The following is an 18364-nucleotide window of genomic DNA, read 5'->3' on the forward strand; positions in this document are numbered from 1 at the left end:
TACTTCTTTATATCTCTTAATATCTGGTATGGGTTTATTTGTCCTTGTACTTTATTATACCAAAATGATACAAGCAAGTTCTACTTTTCATAATAATAATAATAATAATAATAATAATAATAATAATAATAATATCTTACTCTTATCAGGTTTGTTAATTTAAACATATATGCCATCTCCCAGACTTCTGTGAGCCAGGAATTTATTGAGGTGAAAGAGGGTTTTTCCAGTTTTGCAAATTTCCATTTGTGCTGTTTTTACTAAATATGTTGTCACTTTTTGGTCTCCATCTGGTGCTATGCCTTTAAGATATCCAAATATTGTTACAAATGGATCTCTAGGGAGGTCCTGATGAAAAATATGTTTTATTTCTATTAATATGGATTCCCAGTATGCTTTGATGATTGGGCATTCCCAAATTATATGAAAAATGTTTGTGTTTGGCATTTTATATCAACAGTTGCACTTGTTTGTTACTGTTTATATTTTGTTCTGCCTAGCTCACAAATACTAGTGAGTCATAATCTTAGGGGGGAAATATTTGAGCTTCATGCAAATAAAATAAGTTACTTTGAATTGTTTTGAATATTGTTTTTAAAGTCGTAAGTAACTGTTAGGGTGAAGTGCAGGTAAAAAATAAAATAATTATAATAGCATTTAAAATAATTAAAGCATAAAATACACTAAGAACGTGTAAAGATATTTAAAACAGTCACTTACCCTCATAGCTGATAATTTCAAGGTTGCCAGAAGGAGTATCTCTTAGCCCAGGCATCCCCAACCTGCGGCCCTCCAGATATTTTGGCCTACAACTCCCATGATCCCTAGCTAACAGGACCAGTGGTCAGGGATGATGGGAATTGTAGTCCAAAACATCTGGAGGGCCGAAGGTTGGGGGTGCCTGTCTTAGCCCCTAAATGCCTGTATAAACAGGAATATTTTTAAGTTTTTCTGAAAGTTAGCAATATACATTTTTTGGACAATTGTGTGCATTAATGTAATAAATATAATTATATTCAATATAAATATATTCCAATATTTGCAAGAGAAATATTTATACGCAAGAGAAATATTATACCCAAAATCAATACGAGAGACATAACTTTAGAGTCCGGAATCTCTATTATTCATTGAAAACATTCTTCACTTCCGAATTAGTAGGCTAAACATTTTATTGTACCTTGACTACAATTTTGTTGCCTCACAAGGGGCTGATAAAATTGCCTTGGGGCCTCGACCAGCATTGGTGCCATCAGCCATAAATTCCCCGGTATGGGAGACAATGAGAATAAATTTTGAAGCTAGGCCTGAACAACTTCTCCTTGAATTATCTTGACAAGCAAAATTAGCTGACTCAATACCTCGATAGTAGTCAAGTATCCATATTTATATACAACTTCAGGAAATGAGGCATGTAATGTACTTACTTGTTTATTTCCCTGTAGAGACACGGGACATAATGTGGTGGAAGTTAATGGCGCCAACGCCTCACAGCAGTCAATGGAACTAAGCTCCAGACTTAAATGTTTGTTCTATTGATGTCAACGAGATTTATAGTTGACCAACCTTTACTGGATTATGTCTAAGTACAGTGTGGCCATTTGTCCTGTCCCCCAAAAGGTGTCATTATTTGTTGTGGTCAGCTTTATGATCTTAGGGCACATTTAGAGATCTAAGAAACAGTTGGGTGAACCACAAAACATTCCCCCCAATATTTATTTTCATAATAATTCATTTTGGTGCAGTTGTTTTTTAAATTGATCTTCTCAGTAGGTACCCATATAAATATAGACATCATCATCATTATTATTATTATTATTATTATTATTATTATTATTATTATTATTATTATTATTACACCCCCTGACTTGATGCCTCAAGTGAGATTGTCTTCCATAAACACGGTTTTAACAATGAGTCCGTAAGTGACTGTGGAGGCCAATTCTGGATCCACACGTCCTTCCACAGGTGGGACATTGGTTTCTAGGTGGGAGTTGATCACGGTGTGGTTTTACCAAGCATGCCTTCCTGTTACCATGTTTCTCCCTTTTATCCTGAGTTTGAGTGTCTTCAAAGCCCATGACACCTTTGGTAAATGCTGATCTCCAATTGGAGCCCTCTCAGGCAAGTGTTTCCCAATTGTTGGTGTTTATACTACATTTTTTAAAAAAATTGCCTTGAGACAGTCCGTAAACCTCTTTTGTTGACCACCAGCATTATGCTTTCCATTTTAAAGTTTGGAGTAGAGTAGTTGCTTTGGAAGATGATAATCAGGCATCCGCCCAACGTGACCATTCCAATGAAGTTGATGTTGAAGAATCTTTGCTTCAACACTGGTGATCTTTGCTTCTTCCAGTACACTGGCATTAGTTCACCACCCTAAATCCAGCACTGATCTTGCCATAGCCAGACTAAGCATTCTCAGTGGATCACATAGAGGTAAGTTGTATATTTCTAGTGTGCAAATGTTAACTTTCAGAAACATGGCTTTCCCCCTCTCAAGAAATGCTCAAGTAATGCCATGGAAATTATAGTTTTTGGTCAAGATGCAATTAAATGAGATGGATGTTTGAAAAATAGAACATCATTTTATGGCTAAAGTACTGCATAATATACTAGACACATCTGGCAACGGATATGCAGCTCAAGTGCTGCCATATTTATCCTTAGCAGCTGGTATTTCATTGGAAGATAAAGCTTTTTATAACACAAGCAAACACTCTCGTTTCCTTAAAGCTATGTAGACATTGCTAGGGATTTCACAGTGATGGAACCTAAACTGAAATTTGGGAATGAACTGTCTTGGAAATGATACAGAGCTCATAAGACTTATTCACCATTGAAATGTAGTGATTTCATTGAAAGAAGTTAGAAAAAATGTACCAGCAATCTTCATGAAAAATGACAAATACAGAAGAAGCAAGGGAATAAGTAAGGTTGTAGAGTAGGTGTCCCTCAGGTGTTGTGGACTATATAAACCAGGCACAGGCAAACTCCGGCCCTCCAGATGTTTTGAGACTACAATTCCCATCATCCCTGACCACTGGTCCTGTTAGCTAAGGATGATGGGAGTTGTAGTTCCAAAACATCTGGAGGGCCAGAGTTTGCCTATGCCTGATATGCACTCTGAAGGTTTCATTTGTAGTTAAAAGAGAGGAACAGCCAGGAAACTTGCTTTGCCAAATGCAAACAGGTTCTTTTTCTCAATGGAGAAATCACTCAACAACAAATCACTTAGTGAGGGGAAAAGGCTGAACTTTATCGAACAAAATGGACCTCTATGCTCACATACAACAGTGCAAAACCTCCCCAAACAGAGACAATCAATGTCTCCCCAAGCATACACACACAAATAGACAATTCCCCACAAAACATTTACCTAAACAACCAACATACAGTATCAGACCACTAACCCAAATCCCTCTTCTTGGCTGCAGGGAGCCTAAGGAGCAACAGCAAGAGTGTAGGGTTGCCCTACTTCAAAAAGTAAAAACCAGCCCCAACCCCCCAAAAGTTGAGCTTTTTAAAGGAAGACCCCAAAATTGTTGAGCTGTTTTGTTTTGTTTTTTTTACTTAAGGTGGCCTTAAATGAAAGATTAATTGTGCAAGGCCACCTATGCCTTCTCAACCTTCTTCTGCATTTCCGCTACAGAACTACGTCTTTGCTTCAGCTTTCCCCCATTTCTGTGATTCATCAGCAAGGAAAGCACAAAATATAATAATCTAAAAATCAGCTAGAAACCTCAGGGGTCATTTGAGAGACCCAATGGAGACTATCATCCTATTGAACTGCCATGTTTCTGTGACTTTTCTTTGCTCATAGGCTGGAGTATGAGCTCGGTCAGCTGGAATTAGGCTACCACAAACAAATCCCCGGAGCCAACAAAAGATGTATCTTGGCGTAATTCACAAAAGAGGCTGTAGGTTACACACTTGGAGACTTTTCAGCAACGTTTCTCGTTTTAGTCTCTCTCCTTTTTTGCCTTTTCCCTTGGGATTCTTTGCTGGAGCTAGCAATAGCAACAAAACTAATCTATTTTGATAGGAGTATCCTTTATAGAAACAAAATCAAACTAATTTCATTTGACTGCTCTCCTCCCCCTCCAGTTTTGTATAATAAGCCATCTGGCTTAGCCAAGATTTTCTTTAATTTTCTATCCTTGTCCTCGTGGTTCTCTGAGACATGATAAGATCCAGCAATACAAAGCTCCCCCGATATAAATCCTATGAATAAAATACATTGACAACAGGACTGAAGTTGTCTCACTTCAAAGCAGCAATGAAAGAGGAAACTTGGAACACATTTGTTGCATGAAAGTTTTTTGGGAAAGTAACACAATGTTCAAGAATATAACCTACAGGTGAAACTCGAAAAATTAGAATACCATGGAAAAGTCCATTTATGTAAACAATTGTTTTCATTAGCTACTGGAGTTTAATATATGATATAGAGTCATGACATGCAAAGCGAGATATGTCAAACCTTTGATTATTATAATTGTGATGATTATGGCGTGCAGATGATGAAAACCCCAAAGCTGAAATTGTTAATTTGGGGTTCTCATCAGCTGTACGCCATAATCATCACAATTATAACAAATAAAGGCTTGCCATATCTCGCTTTGCATGTCATGAGTCTATCTCATATATTAGTTTCACCTTTTAACTTGAATTACTGAAAGAAATGAACCTTTCCACCATATTCTAATTTTCCGAGTTTCACCTGTATAATATTGCCATTAAATGGATTTGAATGCTCTTATTGATTTAAATAAAATCTTTCTTTGTCTGCCTTTCTGTAGCTTATACCTATAGTATCTTATGTCTAGCTGGTGGTAACCATGAAATTCAGTGGTTGAACAAAGAGCTTCTCATACTCCCTCCATGATGTCAAGGCTCATGTAGAGGTGTACAATATATATTTCAAAGGTGTGTGGAAATAATGAATATGGACTTGGGAGAGTTCAATTCAAATCCTTCCTCAGACTTGATACTTAGTTTGAACAGGCCCCACTATATCAGGGAAGAGGGAACATGTGGAGTCCTCATTCACCCAAGATAGAATGGCCAATGGTCAAAGATGATGAAGGGAACTGAAGTCCAATAATATTTGTAGGCCCATTATAATAATCTCAAAACTATTTGGAGGGCAAGTGATAAAAAATGATCGGTGAACAAAGAACTACAGATAATTTTGTGAATGAAAAGCAGCATATGAGCGGGTTGGACTTGGCAAAACAGCAGTGGGAAAAGGTAAAAGCCTACTGGGAAATGATACAGTATAATGAATTGGGGGAAAATGTTTATGATAACATTTATTTTAAAAAAACAGAGGATTTTCTTTTGGGAATTAAGGGACTAGAGATACCTAAACAATATAAAGATGTATTTATGTATGCAGCCACATTCACTCAAATGTTATTTGCCCAAAGATGGAAGGAAGAAAATGCCCCAACAAAAGAATGGCCACAGAAACTATTGGACTATGCAGAAATGGCGAAGCTTACCAGAAAAATAAGAAATCAAGATGACAAAGTTAAATGTAGAGTGGATTTTTTTTTACTGAATATCTGCAAAAATATTGCAAACATTAGCAGGATTAATGTAAAAACATGCGGTGATATTAAACAAATATTGACTATATGTGATAAATAATAAATAGGTTTGATTTGGAAATTCAATAACAACATCATAAACATAAGGAACTGCAGAAAGAGGGGGAAGGGAAACAAAATATGATATATGTAATAACTTGATTTTTAAGAGTATTTTTGCTTTTTGTTTGTTGTAAAATGAAAATTATAAATAACATTTTTTAAAAAAAAAAAACAAAACACCAATGGTGGAGAAGAAGGCTAGCTTCAAAGCCAAACAAACAAACAAAACATATTACATGGGCTGCAAAATAAGAGGAATTCGTTACCAGATCTCTCAAACACAAATTCTGGTTGTTAACCTGTTAGCTCTGCTGAAAGAACTAGTCTGATGCAATGGAATGAGTAAGGCAAGGGAATTTGAGTGCGGTTTTAGCATTCTGCCTTCATTTTCTTCTTTACTCTCTCTCTGTGTGTGTGTGTTTGTTCTAGCTCAATGAAATGTAAAAATCATGCTGGTCTCAGCATGCACAGTCTGTAGCCGCGTCAGCTGTTCTTTTCTATGATAGAGAAAAGGGGTGGGCTGCTTCTTATCATCCTTACTTTAAAAGGAACAACAAAGTGCCGAGCTCCTTCCTGTGCCTTCGTTCCTTCCTCCGCATCTACATCAACAGGATGTTATTTTCCACCGTTGCATTGCAAAGATGCCCTACGCTTCTTTTTAAAGTTTTAAGATAATGTCCTCCTGAAAAAACACCTGACTGACAGCCCCGGAGACTGAGAATTTGTGTTGATGAATGACAACCAGAGAAGCTTCCCTGCAGTCTTACCAATGAGACTTGATGCTGTTTTGGAAGATCAGTGGGGAGCAGGAGAATTCTGACTCTATGCCCTATCAATCAATGGCCTCTTTAATCTGTAAAGAAGAATGCTGGTTGTAATTGGGGAGAGGGAGTTGTTAGGCAATCATGTGTCAGATTCTATTGTGAATTTTTTCCCTTAACTGCCTCAGCCAAACAGTGATCCATACAGACATCTGTGACGCCGACACTGTTTACTCTTTGCTTAGGAAGCAGATATGATATCCAGCATTGACTCCATGGAATAGTTACAATTGGTTTTAATTGCTTATGTATTCATTATGGATTATTAATAGCAGCATGTGGGTGTACAGCTTGTTTATCGCCAGAACATTTAGAAAGTTTGAATAATCAGGATAAGCGTCACATTCCATGGTTTTTCCTACGCATGAAATGCCTCTGTGTACACATGGTGCCTAACAGAACTTGGAAAGTTTATTTTTTTTAAAAAAAGAACACGTTCTAGTTCTAGTTCAACATGTCCCAAAAGGAACTAATTTCAGTTCACATTCATCCTTTCACAAAACAAACTAGGTTGGTTCATGTTCAGTTAAATTTCAATTCAAGTTCATTCAAATCTGATCTTCTGACAAGTGGAAGTCAGCATTATTCCCATTTTTATTTTCATTTTTTCCTTCTATTTTTCCTTTTGTTTTTTGGTATCTCCTCACCCCCCCTTTGTTCTTTCCTTCCCCTTTTCTTTTCTTTTCTCCCCCCCTTTTTCTTTGTGTATTTTTATACATAAAGAACCATCTAAGAAGAAACTAAGGTGAAGAAATTATGAAAAATTTTGAACATGAAGAAGAGGTAATGCATAATTGTATAAGCGATTAAGTATTAAGTATTGTTAATTGTTAAAGTGAGCCAATTTGTGATTTTTTCCTTTCTTTCTTTTTTGCTTTTTCTATATTTTTGTGTATGTGTGTGAAGAGCATCAATAGTTTTGCTCTGTTACTGATGTTATTGTTATTAATAAATTCTTTAAAAAAAACACAAATCTGATCCTCTGTAGTAGTAATAATAACAATAACAACAACAACAATCAGCATTTAGAATATTACCTAGCTGATGTGCTGAATTATAAAATACAAAGTATGCTGAGAAAACATCAAAGCACATACATACTGGTATTTGAAAAATTAATTTCTCCAACAATTATGATCTTTAAGCTTAAAGGGCCAAGGAGTCTAAAGAGGGGTGTTTTTTTTTAAGTAAGAGAATTAACTTTGAACTAGAAACCATTTAAGAGTTCTCCACCCAAACGAAATTAATTCAGTTAAGTTAAGCCGACAATTGTGGGAAGTACTTAGAAGTGTAGTTCAGATATGTTTGAACTCATTTAGTGAACTTCATTAAACTGAACTAGAACATTTCAAGCACTTGTGTATATCTAAGAAGAAGAAAAACATGCAACCATGTAGCTGTCATTCCCCTAAAACAAATTACTACTACACATAGTGCTGAAATGTCTTCCTAGTGGTTTACAAAACACAGAAAAACCAGTTGTAAAGCATTGTTAAAAGTACAGAATTAAAAAATACACCAAAAACGCCATAGCACACAATAGAGCAATTGCATCTAAATATAACGATCCATGTTTAAAATATACAATAAAACAATCCCATTAAAACAACAAAGCAATTAAAACAGCAATTTGAAAAGGGGACTCATTTCAATAGATCAAGGGAATGCCTGTGTAAACAGGTGTGACTTCAAAACCCATTGAAATGCCAATGCAAACAGAGTCTGTCATATGTCAGCAGGGAATGTATTCCACAATGGCAGTGTTGGCAGTGAAGAGACCTGCTTCCTTATCACCACAAGCCAATAATCACCAAGCCATGGCAAAAAGTAACAAGGTTTAATTTTTTGATCTTTATGTCCTTACTGGGCAAAGGAGGAGAAGTTGGTCTTTCAAGCAACTGTGGGAATGTTCAGGGTGGCAGGAGAGGATATATTGTTTGTTAATATCCTTCCTAACTTGTGCTAGCAAGTTTCTTTACTTAGCAGAGTTTGCATTCCCCTTTTACATGCACAGCAGATAGCTGGTTGCAGGCTTGTGTAAGCCTCTCACTATTATACAATTCAGTCTGTCTCAGATTGAATTGTATAAAGGTAAAGGGATCCCTGACCATTAGGTCCAGCCGTGTCTGACTCTGGGGTTGCAGCACTCATCTCGCTTTATTGGCCGAGGGAGCCAGTGTACAGAATCCGGGTCATGTGGCCAGCATGCCAAAGCCCACTTTTGGCGAACCAGAGCAGCGCACGGAAACACTGTTTACCTTCCTGCCAGAGCGGTACCTATTTATCTACTTGCACTTTGACATGCTTTCGAACTGCTAGGTTGGCAGGAGCTGGGACCGAGCAACGGGAGCTCACCCCGTTGTGGGGATTTGAACCGCTGACCTTCTGATCAGCAAGCCCTAGGTCGGTGGTTGTACAGTTCCTGGTAAATTCCCTTTAATCCCTCTTAAAAGAATAAAGACACAACAATCTTATTTAAAGTCAGTAAAAGTAGTTTACTCACATCATCAGTTCACAGTTGGATTCCTGAAGGCAGACTTAGTTACAAATATGTACATGTGGATCTACCCCATATGGGGGGATAATCCAGTGCTTATGCTAGCTGGAAGCTAGCATAGCAGTCCCTAGCTAAAAAGCTGGTCCAATGAAGAAGGAAGTCAAAGAGAGAGGGTGCTGCGTGACTTGTCCTTTTGTTACCTGGACAGGTAAGGTCAGGCTCACCTCTAGTCACATGCAAGGAAGTATGTCCCAGCCCAGGAGGAAACAGGAAGTTTCATCTGGCTGGACCAACATCCCCTTGCATGTCCACTCTAGGAAAACAAGGGATGTTGTATTTGACTGCCCCCAGTGGATTGCATCCCACAGTAACTTGATCCAAAATCACGTAAGGTCCTTAAAACTGACTTGGTGGCTAACAGATCCCGTAGCCCAGGTGTGGTATAGGATTGGTAAAGGGTACCATTCACCACTGTAGCCTTCAGATCAGCTCTAATGGAAGCCCCACACAGAGCACATCACACTAGGCGAAACTTGAGGTTTCCAATGCAGGAGTTAAAGTGGCAAGGAAATCTTATCCAGGAAAGGGTGCAGTTTATGTACCAGCCAAAGCTGGTGATTGTCAGGGACTGGGCAGAGAAGGAATGGTGGAGACCACCTCCCCAGCCTGACCCTTCCAGTGAAGAAGAAGACAGTTCAGAATTACAACAGGGCTTTGAGGGAGATCACAGCTCAGAGGCAGGTGAGGTGAGAAGCTGAGAAATAAAGGGAGAGGAGGCAGAAGAAGCACTGGGGTGTGTGTGTGTGTGTGTGACAGCTGATGGACACAGTGTCTTTAGAAAGCATTCCAGACCCTCAATCTCCCAGAACCCAGTGAGCATTGAAAGTAGGAGAGCAAAGAGCTCAGAGACAGAGGGCATATCTCAGCACCCATAGTGTTGATGCATGAAGGGAGAGAGGGAGAAGTGGAAATTCACTCGGGGCAACACCATTATTCCAAGAGGCTGAATTTCCAAGCCTCTCTCTGTGAATATTGAATAAAAAGCAGTTGGTAAGAACTTTTCCTTGTCTTATCCATTGGGGGGGGGGGGGTTGGATCCTCTGAAGCCTGACAGTGATAGGCAGTGCTTTTTGCGTGGGGCAGAGGTACGCATACCCCTAAACATTTTGTTAATCTAACGGGATTTTTTAAAAAATAGTTTCTTCTCTAGCATGGTGAATTGTCAGTTCCGTTGGTACTCCCAATGGCGGGGTTTCCTGAGTCTCAGACGGAAGTGAGCGTTTAATGTGTGAAGCAGTGTGGAATGTGGATGTGTGGTGTTTTACTGATGAAACCTCATGCCAATGTGGAAGTTGCTGTGGGCTGTCAGCTGTGCAATATGAGGTAATGCATGTTCTTTGTACTTTTGTCCATTTACTGTATTTATTTTCCCCAATTTGAACTATAAAATGGTGATTTTCTTGAGTCAAAATGAGAGTACCCCTAAACATATATTATTATTATTATTATTATTATTATTATTATTATTATTATTATTATTATTATTATAAAAAAGCACTGGTACTTACTTACCCACAAAAGTCACTTCGGTTCCCATGGGCAAATATGGTTCCTAAAGCATTCCATAATTACATACCCGTTCTTTCAGAGGGAATAGAACCCCATCTTGAACCAGCAAACTTCCATATTTTCAGACCTAGAAACTATTCGCCCACAGTGTGTCTGTCTTGGAGGATTCAGCTTCAGTCTATTTTATTCAACAAATGAATCCCATCAACAAAAGCAGAGTAACTTACACTTTGGGGCTTTCTTCCCACTCCTTCACTGCTTTCTCCTCCCAAAAATAAAATGGCTCGGGGGCTCAGAAGAACCTCTGGTATGATATACAGGGGAGGGGGACAATACATGGGGGGATCATTCTGTCTGACTAACTGTCTTAGATTGACATTGAATTCTTCCTTTCGGATAAGTTCTGGGACAACAGAAGCGGAGCAATTGTGCTGTATGTTTGTAGTAGGGAAGTGTGATTTACTGCCTTCTGTTTGTATGGACCAGATCAGGTATCATCTGAGCTAAACCTCTTTCATTTTGCACAGCAAATCACACACACACACACACACACACACACACACACACACACAAATTCAATCTAAAGCATTTGAGTATACTCATAAACATGGGCCATTTTGTGCTCAGTTCAGTAATATCAATGAAAATAGACACCAGCACAATATAGCCAAGTTCAGTTTCTTCAATACACTTTCCCAGCAGTAATGACCTACATGGTCAGAATCAGGAAAGTATATTTATCTAAAACCTGCCACTCACTGGGACTTAGATGTATATTCAATCTTCTAATATTTCCAGGCCTTCTTTATGACACTGCACAGTTGTTAAGGCATCAGCTAGAGCTGGCATTTCTGGCAGAGAAAATAGCCTGTATCTGCAGTCTGCTGAATGTTTTCCAATCACAAATCTGAATTGCCATCGAGATGGTTGACACGTTGGGAATTTTTCCAGATGAACACACTGTACAAGCAAACTAGCAACTCACAACAAACAGTATCACAAGAGGCTACTTCCAGTATGGCAACAGGCTTGAATTGGAACCTGTGCCAACTAAAATATAGTTCCTTGGAGGATTTCGTTCAGGCAGCATAAATGAAGGGTCCTTGCCTGTGATGAAACTTGCAAAAGGAGAAGAAAGAAGAAAGAAAGAAGAAAGAAAGAAAGAAAGAAAGAAGAAAGAAAGAAAGAAGGCATACATAGGTACCTAGAAAACATTGCCAGCTGATGAGGATAGAAATCACTTCCTTTGAAAAAACACGAAGACAAAAAGAGCAATGTGCTTTTTTTTTGCGATAAAAATGCATGCATATTTAAAGACTCGTGAGCCAGGCTATGTTATCACCCAACAGGATTTACACTGAAGAAGAATGATCCACATGCAAGTACATCACTTAATGTCTTAGCACTAGTCATGCAGCACTCCGGACTCACCATGAATGTGTGAAATGTCTCCCTTGAAAAGTATTACGTTTGAGGTGTGGCAGGTAACATGAACTATCGCTCTCTCCATGATGTCAAAGGGTGGCTCATTCATCCAAGTCAATGCGGGTGGTACACTCTTTCAGTGGTAATGTGGGAGATATGAAATACAAAGGGCTTTGATGCTGTTCCTCCAGAGATTGCACAGGCTTTTTTTTTTTTGGAGTGCATTTTTAAAAAATGAACTTTGTTTCGAGACATATGCTACGTAGTTTGCTTCAACAACCAATATGAAGTTGTTTAATCTCTATTTTATTTATGTCCATTTATATACTCGTTACTACCTCAAGGGGACGCGAGTGGTGCTGTGGGTTAAACCACAGAGCCTAGGGCCTTGCCGATCAGAAGGTCGGCGGTTCGAATCCCCGCGATGGGGTGAGCTCCTGTTGCTCGGTCCCAGCTCCTGCCCACCTAGCAGTTTGAAAGCATGTCAAAAGTGCAAGTAGATAAATAGGTACCGCTCCGGCAGGAAGGTAAACGGCATTCTGTGCGCTGCTCTGGTTCGCCAGAAGCGGCTAGTTCATGCCTGGTCCACATGACACGGAAGCTGTACGCCAGCTCCCTCGGCCAGTAAAGCGAGATTGAGCGCCGCAACCCCAGAGTCGGAACCAACTGGACCTAATGGTCAGGGGTCCCTTTACCTTTACCTTTACTACCTCGAGAGCTCGAAGTAATTTGCAATATATAAATAAATATAAAAGCAATTAAAACAAGGAAATCCATATCAATTGTTTTACAAGAAAAGGAGAAATATATAAACTGTATCCATGCACCTCATGTGTCCATGTGCATTAACTCCCTGTCTCTCTCTCACCAGAGGGTATTACAACGCAGCATAAAGTAAAATTTCAATCAACATAGCACGTGCCATTCATAAAACCATTCAGCCATCCATTTCATGCAGCCACTATCTCAAACACTATCACCTATTAATCAAACCACTCATTCAACAAACACCTTTTGGAAGGGGACCCTTTTATTTACACACATAGACACTTCCCCAAATCCTCTCTTTCAAAAAAATATGGAATGTTTCATGAATTTGCATCTTATCCTTGCACAGGAGCCATGCTAATCTTCTCTACATTGTTCCAGTTTTATTATATGTGCTCTTTTGTTTTTGATGCAGCCACAAGTGCAGGGGCAGAGGAAGGGGGGGCGGACCACTCCGGGTGTCACCACTGAGGGGATGACAAAATGCTGGGTGGCACTCACTATGGGGCCTGCAGCACTCCCGAGCCACATGTCTCTCCTGGGAGTGACGTGGTGACTTGGGCACCCCCAGGCTCCGCGTTGCCCCAAACGGCCCTCCCACTGCCTTCCGCCCCAGCTGAGTGGGAGGAGGCAGGCCAACTCCTCGGAGGCCCCACGGAGCATCCTGCCCCAGCTTGTCCTGCCCCATGGCCGGCTGGCCACGCCCCCCACAGATGGCTGGCCCCATCCCTGGGCGCAGGGCAAATGTGCCACCACCCACGCACCCGATCAGCTTGCTCCTCTGCTGTCCTTCAACATTCCTCAGATGAAAATAGGGGCATTTTTCACTCCCGCCCAACTGATCCTCCTCGACCAATCCACTCTTGGTCCCTTCCCCCAAAATTATTATTGATTTAATAATAAATCAAGATTCCTTGAGCTCCGTTCCACTCCCCTTTCCTTCCCACCCGGGCCAGCCCTGTCCTCTGCCTGCTTCTTAGAGCCAGCATTGGGTTGGGCCTCAGCAGTAGCAACCTCCTGTCTTCCTCCTCACCCACTTTCCAGCAACCACTACGAACTGCCCAAGGGAGGAGGCCTGCAGTGGCAGCAATGGAAAGGCCATGGGAAGTTGCCTCGCAGCCTCTGCAGCTTCTCAGGTCCAGCGCCGGCTCATCCTTCTCCTTGAGCTCGGAAGGGGAAATAGGGACATTCCAGGATCAAATCAGACGCCGGGATGGCTTTTTGTAATTCCAGGGACTGTCCCTGGAAAATTGGGACACTTGGAGGGTATGGAAGTGTAGATTAAATTGTGAGTACTGTACAGAGGGTGGCGGGTGGCTCTGTGGTCCTAAACCACTGAGCCTCTTGGGCTTGCCGATCAGAAGGTCGGTGGTACGAATCCCCACAACGGGGTGAGCTCCCATTGCTCGGTCCCAGCCCTTGCCAACCTAGCAGTTCGAAAGCACACCCCAAAGTGCAAGTAGATAAATAGGTCCCGTTCCGGTGGGAAGGTAAACAATGTTTCTGTGCACTGCTCTGGTTTCGGGGTTCAGTTGTGCCAGAAGCGGCTTAGTTATGCTGGCCACGGGAGCCAGAAAAACTGTCTGTGGACAAACGCCAGCTCCCACGGCCTGTAAAGCAAGATCAGCGCATCAAGCCCAGAGTCGTCTGCGACTGGACTTAATTGTCAGGGGTCCTTTACCTTTACCTTACTGTACAGAGGCAGTGTTTTTATTGGCGAGATGCCCCATTTAGGTTGAGCCCGTTGAGACATCTGATCTCTCCTTTTGTTGTTGTTTAAAAATCTAATACGCCCATCCAGTCCTGTGATTTTTATTGCTGCCAGTTTTGAGTCCGCAGAAGCAGAGGGCTGCAAAAGTTGTGCAAACCAGTATCGTCTCTTAAGCAGATCACCTAGCACTTCCAATTTGTTGGAAGGATGGGCCTTTGCATAGCTAAAGAGCTGACCAAGTATTTGTTGGATCTGTTGCCAAAGTTGCTAATGGCCAGAGGTGTAGCACAACACACACCATTTCTCCGCTTTATGGATAAAAAGTCCTTTTTTTGCAGTGCTAGAAAGAAACCACTTTGTAATTTACCATAAAAATTGACAAGAGCATATGAAATGAAGCATTAGTTCTGGGGCAGACACCGAGAGCCATATGGCCCATGAATATATAGCAATTTCAGAATTTTTTTCTGATATCTTTACCCAGGGGTCAGCAAACTTTTTCAGCAGGGGGCCCGGTCCACTGTCCCTCAGACCTTGTGGGGGGCCGGACTATATTTTGAAAATAAATATAAAAATGAACAAATACCTATGCCCAACAAATAACCCAGAGATGCTTTTAAAATAAAAGGACACATTCTACTCATGTAAAAACACGCTGATTCCCGGACCGTCCGCGGGCTGGATTTAGAAGGGGATTGGGCCGGATCCGGTCCCCGGGCCTTAGTTTGCCTACCCGTCTCTTTACCTTTCCACACACAAACCCTTCCGCCTTCCTGCTGAGGGAGCAATGCAGGAAGAAACATACTATGGTCTAAAATCAATGAGTGGGCAAGAAGGACATCAGACTTGAAGCGATACCAGAGACAGGCGTCTCCTTTTGAAAGACATAACGATTCTGAATACTGATGCAAAATTCGGAGACTGCTGGATTGTTAAATGTTTCTCCGCATTTCACCATCTTTGGAAGTACAATGCAGTAAAACTGCAGCTATTTATGTACTTTAGTTAGGATAGAACACCTACCAACCACAGGCAAATTCCAATAATGATTTATTTTTATGGACAGAAAAGGTTATTTTCCCAAGCAAGTAGTTTTCTTTTGTCTGTGTATTTACTTTAATCCTGTCAATAACCTAGCATGCGGCTGCACTCTGTTCATAGATTTTGGGGGAATGGGTAATGGAAAAGGGTAATTAGAATGCCTGCTTTTCATCAAGATTTGAATTTGCTAATTAGCCAAAAAATCATTTATTTGGGGGGGGGGGGGGCAATACCAGGTAAAGGAAACATGGAACCCAAAATGAAACCCTGCATATAGAAATAGCATTAATTGCATTAACATTCATTACGGACCAATTAGTTCTCTTATAGCTAGAAAGAAGAGGAAAACTGGCATCCTTTTAAAAAGTGCATTTTTCCCCTTTCCTAAAGTCTTAGCAGCAACAAGACTTGTGATTCAAATTGACTGCAGTCCAGAATCGGAGTTGGAGGCACTATGCTACAACAATTTGTTGCAATTTGGGAAGGGGGAAATCAACCTTTATCTCATTTGTGTCGCTTTCACATATGTTCACTCATAATTCCAATCCAGCCCACTTTATCATTATTCTGGAGGAGTTTTTGTTATACATACAGATAGATAGATAGATAGATAGATAGATAGATAGATAGATAGATATCATAGCTGTCAACTTTTCCATTTTCTTGTGAGGAATCCTATTCAGAATAAGGGTATTTCCTTTAAAAAGGGAAAAGTTGACAGCTCTGCGTGTGTGTGTGTGTGTCTGTGTGTGTCCATTTGAAATGCATTTAAATGTACTTTCTCTCAAAATATACATTTTAAATGCATTTTTTCCTCACAAAGATGCATTTTAACTGTATTTTCATATGCTCTTTGTGTTGAGACCTGCCCCAGAACATCTGAGAAATGCAAAATGAGATGGGTAATCAAGCTCCAATCCACATACAGTATTAATAATCCAGGAGGTGCATATCAAAATATATTTCAGACCCCAATTTTTTTTTAATGATAAACCTTATTGTTATGGAATCTGTAATGAAAGAACCAACATCAAAATAGAAGAAGAATTATCACCAAAGGGGAGAGAGAGAGAGAGAGAGAGAGAGGAGCAGATTTGCATAACACCTGCATATGCTAATTTATATTTATGGATTCAAATTTAGAAATCATTACTATAATTTAAATTGAAATTCAATACACCTTGCCATGGTGAGGAAGAGTCGCTCCAGGTAACCCGTGTGCTTGCTCAATGTGCTGCCCAGGTGTTAACTGTTGATGAATTGATGATTTTAATTCCCACGACTTTATCTTTGAACCAGAGTTGGCCCAGTCGGTTTAACCAGAGCTTTAAAAAAAAATGTTTAGGGGCACTCTCATTTTCCTACTCATATTGAAATACTGCCCCTCAATAAGGCCAAACTTAGATTCACAAAATGTTTAGGGGTATGCGTACCCCTGCGTCCCCCCAGGAAAAAAGCACTGGGTTTAACTAAGAACACCCTTTTGCAAATTAATTGAATCAAAGCGTGTTTTCTATCTTACTCCTAATCCTGTACTCAAAACAAACATGAAAAGTCAGTTGATCATTATGGTTTCGGAAGCCTGCAGCCAATGGAAGGAATGGTGTGCTCGCCACAATATATTGAGGTTCTACGAAAGAGAGTTATTCCAGAGCTGGAAAAGAGTTATCCTGATGGTACTGGGATATTGCAACAGGACCTAGCCCCTGTCACACATCGAAAGTGCAGCAAATACAGGTACTTGATTGGCCAGTGAATTCCCCGGACATAAACCCCATTGAGAATTTGTGGGCTATATGCAAAAGTCGCCTCCGTGCTGTAGACTGTACGGCTATGGAGAAGCTCATTCAGGCGCTGATTCAAGTGTGGTACAGGGATCTGAAAATCAACAGTGACTGTTTCAAAACTAGTAGACTCCATGCCAAACCCATGTTCAAATGCTGCTTAAAAATAGCGGAGGTCATATCTGTTAACTAATGTACGTGTATGTGAGTTTTGCACAGGTATACAGTGGTGCCCTGCTAGACGAATGCCTCGCTAGACGAAAAACTCACTAGACGAAGGCATTCGTCTAGCGGAAGGCAGCCCCGCAAGACGAAAAAAGTCTATGGGGCTGCCTCGCAAGACGAAAATTTTTCGTCTTTTTTTTTGTCTAGTGAAAGTGTGGCTTGCATTGCCGCTTCGCTAGACGAAAAAACCCGCTAGACGAAAATTTTCGCAGGATGAATTATTTTCGTCTAGCGGGGCACCCACTGTATGTGAGTTTTGTACAATAAACAACATTGCTTGTTTCCAATTAATTTGCACAAAGGTGTAACTCCTTGAAACAGAGAACTGTCTTCTGTAAATTAGGACATTTAGCCACCCGAAAGCATAAAGACCCTGCTTGTTGTAAGTGAACCGTTTACTGGTCAACTTCTAGAAATGTCCTTTTAGGGGCAATGGAGTCCATATGGGAATAAGGTAAAAGGTAAGGTAAAGGACCCCCGGATTCCAGTGATGAACGGGAGTCTGAGCTCTTATACCAACAGTTCCACCCTGCAGAAGGTAAAGGACCCCTGGACGGTAAAGTCCGGTCAAAGGCGGACTATGGGGTGTGGCGCTCATCTCGCTTTAAGGCCAAGGGAGCCAGTGTTTGTCCACAGACAGCTTTCCGGGTCATGTGGCCAGCATGGCTAAACCACTTTTGGCGGCAAGCGGACACCGTGATGGAAACCAGAGTGCATGGAAATGCCACTTACCTTACTGCCACAGCTGTGCCTATTTATCTACTTGCATTGGTGTGCTTTCGAACTGCTAGATTGGCAGGAGCTTAGACAGAGCAGCAGGAGTTCACCTGTCATGGGGATTCAACCACCAACCTTCTGATCGGCAA

General features: G+C 40.7%; 1 pseudogene; it reads right to left on the minus strand.

Moving 5' to 3' along the window:
- Positions 1-13041: 13041 nt before the first annotated feature.
- On the minus strand, positions 13042-13156 carry LOC117054616 (annotated as a pseudogene).
- Between the last annotated feature and the right edge of the window lie 5208 nt (positions 13157-18364).

Source organism: Lacerta agilis, chromosome 10, assembly GCF_009819535.1.
Source record: "Lacerta agilis isolate rLacAgi1 chromosome 10, rLacAgi1.pri, whole genome shotgun sequence".
NCBI classification, from domain to species: Eukaryota; Metazoa; Chordata; class Lepidosauria; order Squamata; family Lacertidae; genus Lacerta; species Lacerta agilis.